This window comes from Triticum dicoccoides, chromosome 6B (assembly GCF_002162155.2).
Source record: "Triticum dicoccoides isolate Atlit2015 ecotype Zavitan chromosome 6B, WEW_v2.0, whole genome shotgun sequence".
Taxonomy (NCBI): domain Eukaryota; kingdom Viridiplantae; phylum Streptophyta; class Magnoliopsida; order Poales; family Poaceae; genus Triticum; species Triticum dicoccoides.
In genome coordinates, this window is record NC_041391.1 from 688953073 (window position 1) to 688960551 (window position 7479).

The window sequence follows — 7479 nt, forward strand, 5'->3', positions numbered from 1 at the left end:
GATCTCATACATCACAATATATCATTCATCATTCATCACAACTTCTGGCCATATCACATCACATGACAATTGCTGCAAAAACAAGTTAGACGTCCTCTAATTGTTGTTGCATCTTTTACGTGGCTGCAATTGGGTTCTAGCAAGAACGTTTTCTTACCTACGAATAACCACAACGTGATTTTGTCAACTTCTATTTACCCTTCATAAGGACCCTTTTCGTCGAATCCGCTCCAACTAAAGTGGGAGAGACAGACACCCGCTAGCCACCTTATGCTACTAGTGCATGTCAGTCGGTGGAACCTGTCTCATGTAAGCGTACGTGTAAGGTCGGTCCGGGCCGCTTCATCCCACAATACCGCTGAAGCAAAATAAGACTAGTAGCGGCAAGCAAGTTGACAAGATCTACGTCCACAACAAAATTGTGTTCTACTCGTGCAATAGAGAACTACGCATAGACCTAGCTCATGATGCCACTGTTGGGGAACGTTGCAGAAAATTAAAATTTTTCCTACGGTTTCACCAAGATCCATCTATGAGTTCATCTAAGAAACGAGTGATAGGAGAGAGATGCATCTACATACCACTTGTAGATTGCGTGCGGAAGCGTTCAAGGGAACGGGGATGATGGAGTCGTACTCGCCGTGATCCAAATCACCGATGACCAAGTGCCGAACGGACAGCACCTCCGCGTTCAACACACGTACGGAGCGGATGACGTCTCCTCCTTCTTGATCCAGCAAGGGGGAAGGAGAGGTTGAGGAAGAAGACTCCAGCAGCAGCACGACGGCGTGGTGATGGTGGAGAGGCAGTACTCCGACAGGGCTTCGCCAAGCACTTAACGGAGGAGGAGAGGTGTTGGGGAGGGGAGGGGCTGCGCCTTAGATGTGTTGTGCAGCCCTCCCCTCGCCCCTCTATTTATAGGGGAAGGGGGAAGGGGGCCGGCGCCCTCTAGATGAGATCTAGAGGGGGCGGCGACCAAGGGAGGGGGCTTGCCCCCCAAGCAAGGGGGCGCCCCCACTAGGGTTTCCCTCCCCCCCCCCCCAACCCTAGGCACATGGGCCCAAGGGGGGGGCAGCCCTCCAGGGGCTGGTTCCCTGCCCCCTACGGCCCATGAGACCCTCCGAGAGGGGTGGCCCCTCCCGGTGGACCCCCGGAACCCCTCCGGTGGCCCCGGTACAATACCAATATGCCCCCGAAACTTTCTGGTGACCGTATGACAACTTCCCATATATAAATCTTCACCCCCGGACCATTCCGGAACTCCTCATGATGTCCGGGATCTCATCCGGGACTCCAAACAACATTCGTTAATCACATACAAGTCTTCCTAATAACCCTAGCGTCACCGAACCTTAAGTGTGTAGACCCTACGGGTTCGGGAGACATGCAGACATGACCGAGACGGCTCTCCGGTCAATAACCAACAGCGGGATCTAGATACCCATGTTGGCTCCCACATGCTCCTCGATGATCTCATCAGATGAACCACGATGTCGAGGATTCAATCAACCCCGTATACGATTCCCTTTGTTAAACGGTACGTTACTTGCCCGAGACTCGATCGTCGGTATCCCAATACCTCGTTCTGTCTCGTTACCGGCAAGTCACTTTACTCGTACCGTAATGCATGATCCTGTGACCAAACACTTGGTCACTTTGAGCTCATTATGATGATGCATTACCGAGTGGGCCCAGAGATACCTCTCCATCATACGGAGTGACAAATCCCAGTCTCGATCCGTGTCAACCCAACAGACACTTTCGGAGATACCTGTAGTGCACCTTTATAGTCACCCAGTTACGTTGTGAAGTTTGGTACACCCAAAGCACTCCTACGGTATCCGGGAGTTACACGATCTCATGGTCTAAGGAAAAGATACTTGACATTGGAAAAAGCTCTAGCAAAACGAACTACACGATCTTGTGCTATGCTTAGGATTGAGTCTTGTCCATCACATCATTCTCCTAATGATGTGATCCCGTTGTCAACGACATCTAATGCCCATAGTCAGGAAACCATGACTATCTGTTGACCAACGAGCTAGTCAACTAGAGGCTTACTAGGGACGTATTGTGGTCTATGTATTCACACGTGTATTACGATTTCCGGATAATACAATTATAGCATGAATAAAAGACAATTATCATGAACAAAGAAATATAATAACAATCCTTTTATTATTGCCTCTAGGGCATATTTCCAACAGGTGCACCAGCCCACCAGGGGCTGGTTCCCTTCCCACTTCAGCCCATGGGGCCCTCCGGGATAGGTGGCCCCATCCGGTGGACCCCCGGGATCCTTCCGGTGGTCCCGGTACAATACCGGTGACCGCCGAAACTTTCCCGGTGGCTGAAACTGGACTTCCTATATACAAATCTTCACCTCGGACCATTCCGAAACTCCTAATGACGTCCGGGATCTCATCCGGGACTCCGAACAACTTTCGGGTTACCGCATACTAATATCTCTACATCCCTAGCATCACCGAACCTTAAGTGTGTAGACCTACGGGTTCGGGAATCACGCAGACGTGACCGAGACAGCTCTTCGGCCAATAACCAACAGCGGGATCTGGATACCCATGTTGGTTCCCACATGTTCCACGATGATCTCATCGAATGAACCATGATGTCGAGGATTCAAGTAATCCCGTATACGATTCCCTTTGTCAATCGGTACGTTACTTGCCCGAGATTCGATCGTCGGTATCCCAATACCTCGTTCAATCTCGTTACCGGCAAGTCACTTTACTCGTACCATAATGCATGATCCCGTGACCAACCACTTGGTCACATTGAGCTCATTATGATGATGCATTACCGAGTGGGCCCAGAGATACCTCTCCGTCATACGGAGTGACAAATCCCAATCTCGATCCGTGTCAACCCAACAAATACTTTCGGGGATACCTGTAGTATACCTTTATAGTCACCTAGTTACGTTGTGACGTTTGGTACACCCAAAGCACTCCTATGGTATCCGGGAGTTACACGATCTCATGGTCTAAGGAAATGATACTTGACATTGGAAAAGCTCTAGCAAACGAACTACACGATCTTGTGCTATGCTTAGGATTGGGTCTTGTCCATCACATCATTCTCCTAATGATGTGATCCCGTTATCAATGACATCCAATGTCCATAGTCAGGAAACCATGACTATCTGTTGATCAACGAGCTAGTCAACTAGAGGCTCACTAGGGACATGTTGTGGTCTATGTATTCACACATGTATTACGATTTCCGGATAACACAATTATAGCATGAATAATAGATAATTATCATGAACAAGGAAATATAATAATAATCATTTTATTATTGCCTCTAGGGCATATTTCCAACAGGCGTTACTGGCCCGGACCTGCTGGAAGTGTTCCTCAGTCGACGTATCCAGCCTCTCCAGGCTCGCGATCACCCTATGTGGTTGTATTCCGGACCGGACGACACCGCTCGGGTCCATCCAGAAGAAGTGTCGTCTGATACCGTGGCTTTGTGGCTGAGGAGCATCACAGGCAACCAGGACAACCCCAGAGGATCTAGGCGAGTCATCCCCTTCAGCGACGGTAATCTGCCTGACAAGGTATACTCTTTGCTCCGGTTGTTTCATGCTCGTGCTCCGACTGTACTTGATATTGACTGACTCTTACTCGACCGATTTGTCCTGTAGGTATTCACTGAGACGCATTCGATGCCCAACGGTGAACAAGCTTTGGAGCAGGACCAGGAGGGAGAGGACAGTGCGGAGGAGAGTGGCGAGTGGGAGTCTCTGGGAGAAGAGGAGGAGGAGGAGAGCGAGGAGTCGGACGAGGAGGAAGAAGTTGACTCGCCTCCGCGCTCCGAACGTCAATCCAAACAGCAGCATGACCCATCTGGCAGGCGCGGGAAGAGTGTGTCTCCAAGTGCCAATACTTAGAAGCGCACTCGGACGTCGACCCCGGAGCCGACGGAAAAGGTGGCCAAGCAGCCCAAAGTTGCTCCTCCCAAGGTTCGGAAGACTTTGCCACGGATCAAGATGGACGCCCCTGTGGATGCAGGGTGAGTGTCTCGCTTGTGTTTACGTAGGTTGACTGAAGATTTTCTTGTTCTGACCAATAGGTTCATGTATCCTTCTAGACCCACCTCTGCTGCCACTGACATGGACATCGACAAGGCGCCAGGAGATGAAGAGGCCACCTCACGAGTCAGTAAGTCCGTTCGACCAAGCTTCGTCAAGTTGAGTGGATCGCCAATCGGCAGAGTTTCTGACATTTCTCTCTTTCTGTAGTTCTGCAAGAAGTCGTTGTGCTTCCTGATGACGAAGAAGAGGTGCCTCTACATGAGAGGAGGAAGAGGAGTGGGAGCTCTGGTAGGAGGAGGCTTGAAGTTCAGGTCCCTCAGTCGACGCCAGCGCTCGAGGCGGTGGTCGAATGTTCCGAAGAGCCTGTTCGGACCAGCGTCACATTCGCCAGCCTGCTGACGATTGATCGTCCGTCGGGCTCGGCTGCACCTACTCCTGCTGCTCCAGTGCAACTCCACGCCTCTGACCCAGCAACTGCTCCGACTGCCCCGCAGCAATCACTCTTTGCTACGTATCAGACTTCGGATGACTCGCCGAGTGCTGCTAGGGAAGCTCTTCGCCAAGTGAACCTTGTCATGGAGCAGGTGAAGGTGATGCACGAGGCTAGCTAGGTGGCTTACAACACTAGTACTGCCCTTCAGACCAATGTTTAGGTCAGCAAAACTCTGACTGAACTTTCGAATGTTGTCTTATATCCGATCACCCACTGGGGTGTTTCTTTGCTTAGAACTTGGGAAATTTTCCACGTCACTCGACTTGAATTGAATCTTAGGAAACTTTCTGAATCAGTGGGGGCACGCCGAGTGCACCCACTGGGTGTAGTCCCCGAGTACCGCGGTCGACTGCAGGCAGTCGACTGAGGTCTTAGAATATATCTCTTTTCCTCTCTCTTTTTTGAACTCTCACCGGGCAGACCCTGCTGAGTGTTGATCTGAACCAGTGGGGGCACGCTAAGTGCACCCACTGGGTGTAGTCCCCGAGACTACTGTTGAATATTTGATTCGTCACTAGTCTTAGAGTAACTTTTCTTCGTCAATGTCTCTTATTTCTGTCGACTGACGCATCACTCTTGCTGACTGCAGAGGTCTTGTGATATTGGAGCTCGGCTTTCCGAGTTAAAGAAGAAGCATATCAGCGTTGAACTTGACCTTGAACTCGCAAAGAAGAATCTCAAGAATGCTCAACAAGAGATGACCATCATGGGAGGTAACCATTCGACTGGCTTATTTGCTTAGCAATTCGCACTTTCCACTGCTTTTCATTCAGTCGCTTTGAACCGAGTGACTTCACACAAGCAGATGTGCATAGTGAAAACTGCCAACTTCAGGCTCATCTGAAGAGTGTTGTTTCTTTAGAGAGAATGAAGGAGTCTTTGGAAAAGAAGGACCTGGACCTTGTTGCTGCTCAGAAGGAAGCACGTGAGAAGACGACGCTTGCGGACCAGAAGCTGGCTTCAGTCGGCAAATTGGAGGAGGATAACGCAAAGCTGAAGACTGCCATCTCGGACGCTAATCGGGAGGTCGAGCAACTGAAGAAGGACAAGGAGAATCCGACCACTGAAGTCGGCGGCCTCAGAGCCAAAACAGGCAAGCTGGAGTCCTACCTGGAACAACTTGCGGCGAAGCTTGTCTTGAAGCTCGAAGGTATGGCTGTTTGATTAGGTAACTGTCGTCGACTGAAATTTATTGCAATACTGTCGACTCATTGTTTTTTGCGATGGAACAGAACTTTGTCAGGACTTTGAAGCTGAAACTGGGCGGGTCGAGACAGGTCTCGACCCCATCAACTGTCCCGTGAAAGATGAAGTTGCGATGAACTTGCTTCACTTGGAATCACGCTTGGACGATGATGTGGACTATCTGGCTCGGCTGAAGGCTACGATGACCCGAGTGGACGCCGAACTCTGGCCTCAGGCAGAACTTTCTCAAAGTCTTGAGTCATTAATGACTCGACTGAATCAGATTCCTGACTGGGTACAAGAATGGAAGAAGTCGTCTGCTCGATGTGGTGCTGATGGCGCTTTGTCATTGGTTCGAGTGCACTGCAAGGAGGCTAAAGAAGAGAAGCTGGCGGCCCTCAAGGTAGTAAATACCAAAAAGCACTCCTTCCAGGACTTCATGGACACCTTCCTTGAGGCAGCTACCCGCATTGCCGACATCATCGATGTTGACAACTTCTGCAATCCAGCCAGTCCTTCTCCCGTCGAGTGACCGAAAAAACATTATGCCCTACTTTTATTTGCCTCGGAATGCCGAGTGATTTTGTAATCGTTAAAACTCTTTCGGGCCTGACACCCGAGTAATTTTAATCTGCGGTTAGGAACCTTTGGATTTATCTTTGAGTGGAATATGTGCTTCTCTTGGATCAGTTTCTCCTCATTTAATGCAGGTGATGAAGAAGGATCGGCAGTCGACCAGTTGGATGAGCCTTGGGCAGCATTGATCAGCTCATCAGCAAGGTACTCAACAATCGTCTTGAAATTCCTGGCATCAGCAAGGGACTAGTCGTTGGGCGAGCCTTAGATAGTGCGCACAATCTCGTCCTTCTTCTTGACGGTGCAGCCCTCGGGGGAGGGGCAGGTAGTGGTCGACCCACACCGCTGCCCATCACTTTGTAGGACTTTTTCACACTTAGGCGAGTAATGGACTGCAGCTAAGCCCTCGAGTGGGAGGGTTGCTCACCACTCGGTAGGATTTCTCAAACTTAGGCGAGTACTGGACTGCAGCTAAGCCCCCGAGTGGGAGGGCTGCTCACCACTCGGTAGGATTTCTTAAACTTAGGCGAGTACTGGACTGCAGCTAAGCCCTCGAGTGGGAGGGCTGCTCACCACTCGATAGGATTTCTTAAACTTAGGCAAGTACTGGACTGCAGCTAAGCCCCCAAGTGGGAGGGCTGCTCACCACTCGGTAGGATTTCTCAAACTTAGGCGAGTACTGGACTGCATTTAAGCCCCCGAGTGGGAGGGCTGCTCACCACTCAGTAGGATTTCTCAAACTTTGGCGAGTACTAGACTGCAGCTAAGCCCTCAAGTGGGAGGGCTGCTCTCCCAATCTCGTCCTTCTTCTTGACGGTGCAGTCCAGTACCCTGTTTGGCAGGACTTTTTATTACTTAGGCGAGTACTGGACTGCAGCTAAGCCCCCGAGTGGGAGGCAGACTCACCACTCGGTATGATTTTTATCACTTAGGCAAGTACTGGACTGCAGCTAAGCTTCCGAGTGAGAGGTAGACTCACCACTCGGTAGGATTTTTATCACTTAGGCGAGTACTGGACTGCAGCTAAGCCTCCGAGCGAGAGGCAGACTCACCACTCGGTAGGATTTTTATCACTTAGGCGAGTACTGGACTGCAGCTAAGCCTCCGAGCAAGAGGCAGACTCACCACTCGGTAGGATTTTTATCACTTAGGCGAGTACTAGACTGCA